This window comes from Aythya ferina, assembly GCF_964211825.1.
Source record: "Aythya ferina genome assembly, chromosome: 4".
Taxonomy (NCBI): domain Eukaryota; kingdom Metazoa; phylum Chordata; class Aves; order Anseriformes; family Anatidae; genus Aythya; species Aythya ferina.
In genome coordinates, this window is record NC_140300.1 from 38285825 (window position 1) to 38298447 (window position 12623).

Below are 12623 nucleotides of genomic sequence, written 5' to 3' on the forward strand. Positions count from 1 at the left end.
TTTGGCATTACATTCTATAATCTTATTGTAGCTCAGCATGGCTTTGGACAAAATTTATGCTGATGTCTCTTGTTCCCCTTGATTATGTCTATTACTATTTTTAATATCTAATTAGTGATGGAGAAGCTTAGTTTCTTTATTGTTCCTTCCTACAGTTAAAAATTTCTGATGAAATCCAGACTTTCATCTGGCATGAACTACTGTAGCTCCATAAAAGTCAACGTTGATTTACATTAGAGAGAGTTTCTCACAAAATGATTGGGAGTTCATATCCTCTTGAGTCATTTTTCCGTATTTTAGGAAGGTCTGTTTAGTTTTTTGTTGTCATTGTTTTATGCATTAGAAATAACACAACGGATTAATTTGTCACTCACTTTCCTCTCTGCCTAATGGGTTAAGAAGTACCATAGTTTTCACAGAATATTAGGGATTGAAAGGGACCTTGAAAGATCATCTAGTCCAATCACCCTGCTGGAGCAGGAACACCTAAATCATGTCACACAGGAACATATCCAAGCAGGTTTTGAACGTCTCCAGAGAAGGAGAATTCCACAACCCCTTGGGCATCCAGTTCCAGTGTTCTGTTATCCTCACTGTAAACAAGTTTTGTCTCATATTTAAGAGGAACTTCGTATGTTCCAGCTTACACCCATTGCCCCTTGTCCTATCATTGGGTATCACTGAGAAGAGCCTGGTGCTATCCTCCTGACACTCGCCCTTTACATATTTATGTATATTTATACATGTTAATAAGGTCACCCCTCAGTCTCCTCTTCTCCAGTCTGAAGAGGCCCAGCTCCCTCAGCCTTTCTTGGTAAGGGAGATGTTCCACTCCCTTAATCATTCTTGTGGCTCTGCATTGGACTCTCTCATGCAGTTCCCTGTCCTTCTTGAACTGAGGGGACCAGAACTGGACACAGTATTCTAAATGTTGTCTCACTAGGGCAGAGTAGAGGGGGAGAAGAACCTCTTTCAAGCTAGTAACCATACCCCTTCTGATACACCCCAGGATGCCATTGGCCTTCTTGGCCACAAGGGCATAGTGCTGGCTCATGGTCATCCAGCTGTCCACCAAGACCGCAAGGTCCCTCTCCCCTTCCCTGCTTTCCAGCAGGGCATTCCCCAACTTATACTGATGTCTGGGGTTTTTCTTGCCCAGATGCAGGACTATTCACTTGCCTTCATTATATTTCATTAACTTTCTCCCCACCCAATTCTCTAACCTGTGAAAGTCCCACTGGATGGCAACACAGCCTTCCGGTGTGTCAACCACTTCTGCCAGTTTAGTGTCATCAGCAAACTTGCTGACAGCCCACTCTATCCCTCATTCAAGTTATCGATGAATATATCAGTACTAGTCCCAGTACTGACCCTTGAGGCACTCCACTAGATACAGGCCTCCAATTTGCCTCTGTCCCATTAACCACAACCCTCTGGCTTCTCCCCTTCAGCCAGTTTACAGTCCACCTCACTACCTGATCATCCAGACCACACTTCCTCAGTTTAGCTGCGAGGATGCTGTGGGAGACAGCATCAAAGGCTTTACTGAAATCAAGATACACCATGTTTGCTGCCTTTCCATCATCTATCCACCCTGTTATATCCTCATAAAAGGTTATCAGGTTGGTCAAGCATGAATTCCCCTTGGTGAAGCCATGTTGACTGCCCCTAATGACCCTTTTATCCTTGGTATGTCTAGAGACAACATCAAGGATAATTTGTTCCATCACCTTACCAGGGATGGAGGTGAGGCTGACCGGTCTATAGATAGCTGGGTCCTCTTTCTTGCCCTTTTTGAAGACCAGAGTGACATTTGCCTTCTTCCAGTCCTCAGGCATATCTCCTGATGCCCATGGCTTACCAAAGACGATGGAGAGTGGTCTAACAATGACTTCTGCCAGCTCCCTCAGCACCCATGGACACATCCCGTTAGGACTCATGGACTTGTGGATGTCCAGCTTGCTTAATTGGTCCTTACGCCAGCCCTCATCAACTAAGGCAAACTCCTCCTTTATTCTGACTTCGTCTGGGGCCTCAGGGGTATGGGGCTCCTCAGGAGAGCCTCTGGCATTATAGACAGAGATGAAGACATTCAGTAACTTTGCCTTCTCTTTATCTTCTGTCACTAGGGCACCCACCTTGTTCATTAGTGGGCTACATTGCCTCTAGTGTTAGTTTTATCCAAAATGTATTTGAAGCCCTTTCTGTTGTCCCCCTGACCCCTGTTGCAAGATTTAACTCTAGGGAGGCCTTAGCTTTCCTAGTTGCCTCCCTACATCTTTTGAAAACAGCCTTATATTCCTCCCAAGTGGCTAGCCTATCCTTCCATGATCTGTAGACTCTCCTCTTACACTTGAGTTTGCCCAGCAATTCCCTGTTTAACCATGCAGGTCTCCTGACTCTCTTTCCTGACTTCCTACCTGTTGGGATGCTCTGTTCTTGAGCTCGGAAGAAGCAGTCCTTGAATCCTAACCAGCTATCTCAGGCCCTTTTTTCTTCAAGTGCCTTGTCCCATAGGACTTACCCTAGCAAATACTTGAAAAGGCCAAAGTTTGGCCCTATTGAAGTCCAGGGTTGCAATTCTGCTCAGTACTCTGTTCCTGCCACATGAGTTCCTACACTCCACTATCTCATGGTTGCTGCAACCAAGGCTGCCCTCAACCTTCACCGCTTCAACCAGCCCCTCCTTGTTAGCGAGGACAAGATCCAGCAGCGCTCCTCTCCTAGTTGGCACATCCACCATTTGCATCAGGAAGTTATCAAGATACTGAAGGAACCTCCTGGACGGAGGCTGGCTGGCTGGCTGAGCAGGCCTTCCAGAAAACATCAGGATAGTTAAAATCCCCCACAATAACCAGGGCCTGCATTCATGAGGCTGCAATCAGCTGCCTATAGAAGACTTCGTCAACTTCCTCATCCTGATCTGGTGGCCTGTAATAGGCGCCTACAATAGTATCCTGCCCCTTAATTCTCACCCACAGACTTTCAGCTCATTCCTCATCCAACCCTGGACAGTACTCAGTACAATGTAGTTGCTCTTTCTCATAAAGAGCAACTCCACCACCTCGCCTTACTGGCCTATCTTTCCTGAGAAGGACATACCTGTCCATGACCACATTCCAGTCAGGTGAGCTGTCCCACCAATTCTCTGTGATTGCTGCTAGATCACAGTCTCCTGATTGAACACGGATTTCTAACTCCTCTTGTTTATTCCCCATGCTACATGCATTGGTGTACAGGCACATCAGGCAGTGAGCTGAGCGCACTGATTTCACTCTAGGAGGGTGGGAGGTCTCTCAGTCTTCATCACTGCTAGAGTGCTGCTCCACTGGTGCAAGCCCAGCTAAAACACCGTCCCCCTTTGAATCTAGTTTAAAGCTTTCCAAGTGATCCCTGCTAATTCCTGTCCCAGAAGCCTTTTGTCCCTGTGAGATAAACCTTTCCCACATATTACTGTCAGGCCTGGTGTCTTATAAAACCAACCATTATCAAAGAACCCAAAGCCCTGCTTGTAGCACTAGTCTCATAGCCAAGCATTTATGGACTGGATCCTTCTATTCTGTCCCATGCCCTCACCCCAGAATGGAAGGAGGGAAGAGAAAATGACTTGTGCTCCAGACCCTTTCACCAACCGTCCCAAGGCCTTGAAGTCTTTCCTTATTCCCCTCACGCTGCAGGATGCAGCTTCCTCCCCACCTATCTGGAAGATCAGTAGTGTAGGTAGTCTGTGGAGCACACCAGGCTGGAGGGTGTCCTTGTGATATCCCTGGTCCAGGCTCTAGGTAGTTGACCCTTCAATGAGGGTCAACTCGGCATATTGGGTCCTCTGTTCCTCTCAGTAGGGAATCTCATTACATAAGTACCCTTCTTTCTTTCTTTCAGGAGGCTGTCTTGAGGTGTGGTGTCAGCTGCCTCTTCTGATGTGACCTTGTATGTGGGCCTTCCACCACATGCTCACCTACCTCTCCTTCAAGATCCAGGGCCTCAAACCTATTACAGAGGGGCACCTGGGGAAGCAAGGTAGGTAGGGAGTGGGGTTGTCTGTGATGCCAAAGTGGGACTCACTTCTAACCCTCCTTGTCTTTTTGGTCCCCTCCCTCTGCCTGATAGCGACAGGGCAGGGGCTCCACCACCCTCTGGGGAGCATCTCTCCAGTGCCTTCCTTCTGGCACACCAGGGAGTTAGTCCACTAGTCAATCTCCTGCACATGTGACCTGATGCCCCTCAGTCACTCCACCTCTTCATTGAGCTTAGCCACCATGGCGAGCAGACCTTCCCCCTGAGAACAGGCAGTCTCCCCACTGCCCTGCCCCAGCAGCAGCAGGCTCGCTCAGGCCCTCCCTGCAGCCAGAGGCCTGAACAGCCATGTCTCTGGTCAGGCCCTGCTTTTGGTCTCCCCAGTCTTTTTGGAGCGAGTTTTCCATGCATATATTGTGAGTTCTGTATTTGAGAGTTTTCACACAACTTGTACTAATTGCAGTTGTTTTTCTCCCTGATAAGAGACTTAATTTTGTATCCTATTTTACTCTACCAAAACCAGAGACACCGTAATTACCATAGCTAGTGTAAGAGAGTGAGTCTGTATTTGTTTTCGTTTGCAAATGTGTTAGGTCTATGAATACTAAATGCCATAAGTACAAAAGTAGTGTTTATTATTAAGATATAAAATGCAACTGATCTTCTTTATTTCTACGTGAATCAGAGTCTACTTCATGTTATGTTCCAGATATGCGCATTACTGAACTTTAACTAATGGCATGAGAGTAGTGATAGTGGACCAACTCTCATATGAGAGTAGTTTAACATCTCTGAGTTAAAAGACATGCAGTTGAAGAATACCATTCATTGAGTAATTTCCTAAAGAACTTGTTTCAATTATTTTATTAAATGAAAACGAAAAAAATAAAAAAAGGTGTATACAAAGCGTTCAAACTTTCATTTCATGTGGAGTCTCAACATTTCAGTGATTAAGCTATTTTGGTAAAACTTAAATGATTACTCTAGAGGTAGGAATATCTTATTTAAGGCCTTTGACTAAAAGTTAATCAATTATTCAAAATGTCCTTTTTTCCTCCTCAGCTTCTTCTCACTTTCACTTTCAGAAATTCAAACATCTTGAAAGTAAAACATTGTTCTAGCCTCTGTGTTTGGATAGAATATTTTTCATGCTTTGCCTGATATTACAGAATGTTTTTTGAATAACCTATAAACATTTGTTTATTAAAATCTCTTTTTTTTCATGTTTTTGTTGCATGGAAAAAAATTAAATTGCACTGTAGTTTGCCCTCTACATTTTTTGAAATCTAAGTAACTAAATAATCCCTTTACAATTCAGTATTGTATGTGTACTATAACAATATGTTGAAAAGCTTAAATAGTCCAGTGAGAAATACAACACTATTACTGCGATAGCAAAAATAGAACTTAAATACAAGTAACTTTTTATTAATATTCTACCTGCTAAAGCATGTTTCAACAGAAGTGAGTGCAGCTTCTAAAGCTTATAACACGGAATTACAGGGTTTGTATGTGTGCTTGTGAGTGAATTTCTGTACCCAACTGGCATTTCATTAAAAATAGTGTATTAATATCTAGACATACTTAATGCTAACCATTACAGAAATTCAACAATTATCACTAGAATTATTTTTCATATTTTGAAGATAGATAAATAATAAATAGAAATATAATTTCTCCCTTTGATTAAAAATCAATGAAGCATTTAATACAGGCTCCTGCACTTTATTTTACACTTTAGCAAATGGCTTTAAGCAAAGTTCTTGTGCTCGTAATGATGGCAGCATCTTCCTTTTCTATGCACTGGTGCACTATGCTCTGTGTGGGGCTCCTATGATATCGGACTATATTGGAAGTGCTCAACCTAGGATGAAAGTAAGAATCATGAGAGAGATTTACAGATTATAAATGATATATATATATATATATATTTTTTTTTTTCCTTTAAGTGGTTTAACCTTCAGCAAACCCTGTAATTCAGAGATGTCACTTCAGAGTTGGCTTTGTTCCAAAGGGAAAGGAAAATATGACCGCTGCAGTGCCATTTATCAATCAGATGTGAATCCCTCTCCTATATTGCAGCTTAGACCATGAGTCCTTTCCTCTAAGCAATTAATTTGTGTGAAAGTCTAGATGTAATTCAGCTTTAAAATTTTATGAATAGAAGTCATTAGTAGTGATACTGAATAATTAAAAAAAATGGGTTCTGTGGACAAACTTAAAGCTCATTCTAATTAATTATTTTTATTTGTTATGAAGTATTGTAGTGACTTTTTCAATAGAGAAATGTATACAATATTTAATAAAGCTATGCACAGCCAGGCAGATGACATTTCAAATATTAATTCCTAGCTGATTTATCTTAAATGTGTGCATGTACATATATATATATATACATATATATAAAACATGCTGCTTCACTTTGGAACTTTATATTCAAAATTCTGAAAGCTAATGAAGGCTGTGTGGGGGAATGATGTAAAAATTTAGAATCTGTCTTGACCAAAGTAAAAGTGTGTAGTCTGCAGTCTCTGTAGATCTTACAGCTCCTAGTGGTTTCATGCCTCGGCTGACTTGATTTTAATTGAAGAAGATTATTGGCACAATTGGAATATATCTGGCACACATTTGAAAAGCTGGGAGACCAAAATAGACTTGAACAAATGAGAGACAGAAAGACTTTATGGATCTTAAACATTTTAGGGAGTGGTGGCAGAGAAGGAGAGAAGGAAGGACTTCCCTTGTGGTCTAGTAATTTTATTTCTGAATGTTCAGTGTCTGAGGCATCATTTAATATAATTGCCACTGATGCTATGCCTGACTATGAGATAAGTTTTTTTGGTTTTGTTTTGTTTTGTTTTTTTTGGGGGGGAGGGGTGTTGTTTGTTTTTCTTTTTTCCCTCTCTCCCTCTCTTCAACTGAGAGACCTGTGACTGGAATTAGACTGGTGATGTGGTAATGGTTGATAGCTGTCTGCATAGTCTTTGCAAGGCTTTTAGTGCTTCTTATCTCTATCACACTTAAAATATTTTTATTGCTTTGCTTACGGAAGTAGAAAGCAGGAGAAATGAACTTCACTGCACACAAAGTTAATAATTTTATATACTCCGTCTGTTCTGATGCGGTGCTATTTCCACTAGGCTGAGTAAGAGAATGGAGCATCTAAAGAAGTTTAAGAATATGAACCTTAAAAAAAACTTAATGGTAAATACTGAGGAGGAAGAGCAACTACTTAAACTAAACAATAATATGAAATATATAGCAGTTATAAATTGGTCAGGAGTATATTTAAACTGGAAATTAATAGGGCGATCAAAAGAGCAAACATAAAATGACATTTCAGTTATGATAGGGATGTCAAAAAGATAAGATGGTCTAGCATGGAGACTGATAAATTTTTGGGAAGAATTATGGAAATGCTTGGGGGAATTTCAGGAGATAAATTCAGAATGGGGAACACTGAACCTAGTATATCCAGCGTGAACCAGTGTTTGTTTTATTGTCTTATGTTGTGTACATGCAATGTTTAAAGGTCTGTTAGCTATTTGTGATGGAAATGAGAGGAAATAAATTTTTTACCACCTGCTGATTTGTAATTTGATCACAAAGATCAAACACTTATGTTCCTTTATTTGCTGCCTTTTAAAATCACTGCATGTTCCTAGAACTGGCTTGTAGAGGCCTTGTCTCCACCAACACATGAAGTTGCAAAGACTTTGCAGATTCACATAAATTTCAAGTCAGAAACTGTTTTTGCTGCCTCTTCCCACCAATGTGTTCCCCCCCCTTATAAGCTCCAGGCAGTTACATGTATATGATAACCATGGTTTTGTTTGCATTTTCTTTTCTATTTTGCTTTCTAGATTGGGGTATATTTTGTTTTCTCAAGTTCATAGAGACATGTTAAATTTTTATTTATTTATTTATTTATACTGTGATGCCTTTGTTTTTTCTTTCCTATATTGCAGGGCCTTCAGCTGGAGATGTTCTTAATGTTTCCCACTGACAGTTCATTGTATATTATCTCCAAATTCTACATTTTTGGCCTTTTAATATAGGTCCTGTATTTCTTGTAGTATGTTCAGAAGTGTTTGATAAACCATGTTGAACAGTGGGTGCAGTAAACTCTCAACCAGGAACCTGTGTAAAGAGGAAAAATAATTGTTCAGCATATGAGGGTAGCAATTACTTTTATGGGAATCGATCAAGGTACTTCCACAGATTTTCTGGTTTACTTTCAACTAGAGACTAAACCATTATGTAGACTAAATGGTGTGCACTGCAGTCACAGCAATATGTATTCCTTCAGCTGGTGGCAAATAACCAGAACTTTAAGCTCCTTGAATGAAAAATATGTGCCTTTTTATAAGAGATGCATACAAAGCAAAAAAAAAAAATAATGACAGAAAAGATGTTGAAAACAGGAAAGGCCATAGAACAGAAAGAGGTGGAAAATATGTTGAATGATACAAGCTGGCTCTTGAACAAAACAAACAAACAAACAAAAAAAAAAACGGAGGGAAAGATCGACACAACAGAACCACTCTAGATTTGCTGAAATTAAAATCTTAGTAGAATAAGCTGAAAAATCACTGAAAAACAAAGAGCACCTATGTGTACTCTTCTGTGGTGGTTTTACCGTGCTGGGCAGCTAAACCCCACAACCGCTCTCTCACTGGAAAGTTAACATTCCAGCCAGACCCAGTACATCTTCACACAGTGAATGTGGTCAACATTTTAATCTTTGCCTTCCCCACAGCTTGCTTTACATCCTAAGACAGAAATTTTGGTAGTAGCAAGCTGCAGGACCACAACAGGACTGTTAATGTGTTGGATGTACACACTGTGTTGTTGTATACTGTGCAAATCAGAATAACTGATTTTGCAGTAATTTTGTTCAAAACATTTGATTTTTTGCTGTGTAGCTTTCTTCTGTAATTCATGTAGTATTTGAGACTTGCTCTTCAGTTAAAGTATTGGGAAAACATAATAAGACAAACTCCTAGCATGTTGGTGGAAGTAGTCTGCCTTTTATGTACCTTTTTTGGTGTTATTCTTTTGCAGGGGTGGGGATGGTTGTTGTTTGTTTTTTTTGGCATTCTACCTGAATCAGTTTGCTCTCACTTTCAAATCACATTCCTAACGTTGTTCAAAATTCTTTTGAAGTGTTTATGAACACTAGTGACCATTTTATCAAGTAACTTTAAGAATCTGTTCTGCGAGTGTTTTTCTATGTCATGAGCGTGCAATGTTGTAACTTATATATATAATTATAGAATCATTAAGGGTGGAAAAGACCTCCAAGGTCATCTGGTCCAACTATCCCCCTATCACCAATATTACCCACTAAACCATGTCCCCGAGTACCACATTAACCTTTTCTTGAACATTCCGAGGGATGGTGGCTCTATCGCCTCCCTGGGCAACCTGTATTTCACTTCTTTCTAAGAAGTGTAGTAGTGGTTGAAATTCTTATTTAAATATTTTGTTTTGGAAATGAATATTCTTTGGGACAAGCTTTATGTGACAATGTGTCAGCTTTGGAATGATAGTTTAAGATACAATTTCATGCTTTGAAATGAAAGGCACTAATTCCTTTTTCTTAGAAAAGCAAGTAGAGTGGACTTGGCATGTAGACATGCGGAGACCCAAGTCCAAATAACTGTGTCTAACTACCTGCTTCAGGTCTCCCAGCTTCCAGACAAATATCAGCCATTTGCTGTTCTGGAATAGTGTTGTTCTCTCCCTTTTTCTTTATTTTCATTTTCCTCTTCATATTTTTCCCCTGATACATTGAGAGTAATAAATAGAGGGAAACAGCAGTAACTGACATGGGACGGAAAACATGCTTATATGTATTTCTGTAGTAAATGTAGCAATACACATATACACCTGTAGTAACTGGAGAATATCTTCTTTCATTTCCACACAGGTTTCAGCTCTTCATTAGGGGACGAAATATAAAAGAGGGAAGAAAGAGGAAGGAGCAATAAAAATAACACAAAGCTAAAACCCAAAATAGTTCATCTTTTGGTAAGTCTAGAAGTGCTTCAAACAGAATTTATTTGGTAGTCATAGTATACTTTTTTTTTTTTTTTTTTTTTTTTTTTACCATTGTAAGGTACTAATGTAACATTACTTGGGAATCTATGGACTAACGTGACAGAAACATGTTTGAATTTTCCTTTTTAAGACCAAATCGACTACTATAATCAAGGAGTATATATAGTTAAAGGTATTTTTTCATTCACTAGCAAAATGCTTTCAAAAAATAAGTGATAAAAATTATTCTACTCTGTGGGAGCATATAAGCAACATGAGTCTAAGCAGACACAGTGTCAGTTTTGATTTCACTCTTCTTCATTATTTTTCAGTATTAAAGTTGAGAGCTTATTGCCGATGAAAGTGAGCATCATGCACTGAAATGTCAAATTTCTAAACTGGTGCTTCCCAATGAAGTTTCCTCCCTTTTTGTCTGTCTTGAAGAACAAAGCGTCGGTGGGTAGAGGGCTGTTGTGTTGTCAGTTACAAGGAGAAGGCTGAGCTCCACGCAGGGTTTCTGCTAGTTTGCAGCTATTAGGATGCTCTAGCTAGTCAGGTAGGGGAGATAGAATTGACATCAAGGAAACAGAGACTTTCAAAAGTTAAAGATTACTAAAACTTTGTAAGATGCCTGGCTTTTTTAGGGGAAAGTGGCCAGCAGCTGTTAGACAACCAGCAAGAAGGTTTAAGGTGATGAGGGTGATAAAAGTATAGTGCTGCTACTTATGAAGTGGCTATCAGACCTCTGTGAAATATATTCCTATCAGATGTATTATTTTCTCTACCCACATGCTGCAGTAAAGAATCCTGAAAGTAAATTTGCAGGTTCCTTATTCATGTGTTTAAACACCAAAGGTTGTACTGGGCTAAAGTACAGATCTTGTTTACTAGATATTGGAAGTCTACCTTCTGTTCTGAATATATTTTTCTGTCCTGGGACAAAGAGTAAGGATTTTTCTTCTAGCGAAGATGATTCTCAATCTCATTACATTGTAAAACACTGTTTTGAAAGGCTTTCTGCCACAGTGATCATTACGTTGTGATTCTGTGTCCCACTGTTACTAGCTAAGCTACACCAATCTGGGGATGAAATTTGCTGGCGTAGGTCATAGTTTTCCACTATTGGAGCTGCAGAAACAATATGTAAATTGCTCATTTATGGGTGATTGAATGTTTTACATGTTTGCTGGTGTCAGACGAGAAAATCTTTCAAAAGTGTCTGGCAGTAGTGAACAGATACTGGAAAAAAAAGCACTTGCTCTTATAGGACAGTGTTCTAAGATGTATGTAGAGGCGTAAGCTTAAAAAATGAATCCAAGATGTAGAATATGTTATTTAAATTGTATGTGTATGTACCTACTTAATATTATATTATCTTGCAATATAAGACATCTATGCCTAAAACAAGGCTTTGAAACAAACAAAAAACCACAAATGCTTCCCCACAACTTTCCAGCTATGAAGTTGGCTGAACATAAAGGAGAGGGTGAGGGGAAGTATGTGAATAATACTTAATTTTTTCACAGGATTCAAAACAAAAAAGTACACACTTGCTTTTCTTCTACTTCTTACTTAGCAAGTGTAGGTCATGGTTTTTGCTTGTCTAGTTAGTTGGATTATTTTCATTGTTTGTATTCTCCTAAGCATATGTGCTTTCTGTACTCTTTCAACTGATGTTGAATTGGATAAGTTGCTGCTGTCTGTATTGAGCACGATTCATTATGACCAGAGCCTGAATAATCAATGAATTTCATGAATTCCTGTGTGTGTACTGAAGCAGTAGATATTATTCAGAAAGTAATATTTTGTGATTAAGATAACATTAGTTAGTATTCTGTCAATCACTTTATGTTCCATGTACAATTAGAAGTTCACAGCAAAAGAGGTAGGGCATTCATCTTAGGAGCAGTACTGTGCAGAATAGTTCTTGTTATAAAAGTAATGAAATAAGAGATTTGAATGTTAGAAATGTATTGCAAATCCATTTAATGAAAGTTAACAATATGATTATATATAACTAGCAGATAACTTTCCATAACCTCCCAACAATTTCATTTCTGTTTAAATTGTACCACATCTGTACGTTTGACCAGCTTAGTTCTTCCTCTGTTATTTAGTACTAAAACATAATTCCCTTCAGGGTAATATCCTGACCATAATTGATTCTCTCCTCTCATTTGTTTTATAACCTGTTTTGTTTTTCATTAAAGAAAATATTCTGTTTCAGTCTGATTATCTGAAAGACAGATGGATTTAGCACTTTTGTAGACACTTGATAATGCTGTCTCTTGATCTTGATGACAGTTTCTTTTGGTAAACTATGAATGCAATTACTACATTATTCGTAAGTGAGATTAGTACGTTTAGTATACCTTCAAGTTTTTATGAGTATTTTAAGTTTTCCCTTGAGTCTCATCACAATAATAGATAAGGAAATACCTATAAGAATTGTGTTACTAAGAAAGTTAGTTGTAGAGAATTCAAGCAGATATTGTTGCAAGACACTGAGATGATACTCCTGATGAAGTATTTTCTCATATCAGATAGGTATTTAGTATATTTAA

General features: G+C 39.0%; 1 long non-coding RNA gene across 8 annotated transcripts in view; it reads left to right on the forward strand.

Annotated features, from left to right (window-relative positions):
- The window catches only part of LOC311436716, a 149683-nt gene that overhangs the window by 3250 nt on the left and 133810 nt on the right, over positions 1–12623 (forward strand). For all 8 annotated transcript variants that reach the window (XR_014693050.1, XR_014693051.1, XR_014693052.1 and 5 more), the window contains exons 2-3: positions 3883–4020; positions 9950–10050. This is a non-coding gene — a long non-coding RNA (uncharacterized lncRNA). The remainder of the gene's footprint in view (positions 1–3882; positions 4021–9949; positions 10051–12623) is intronic.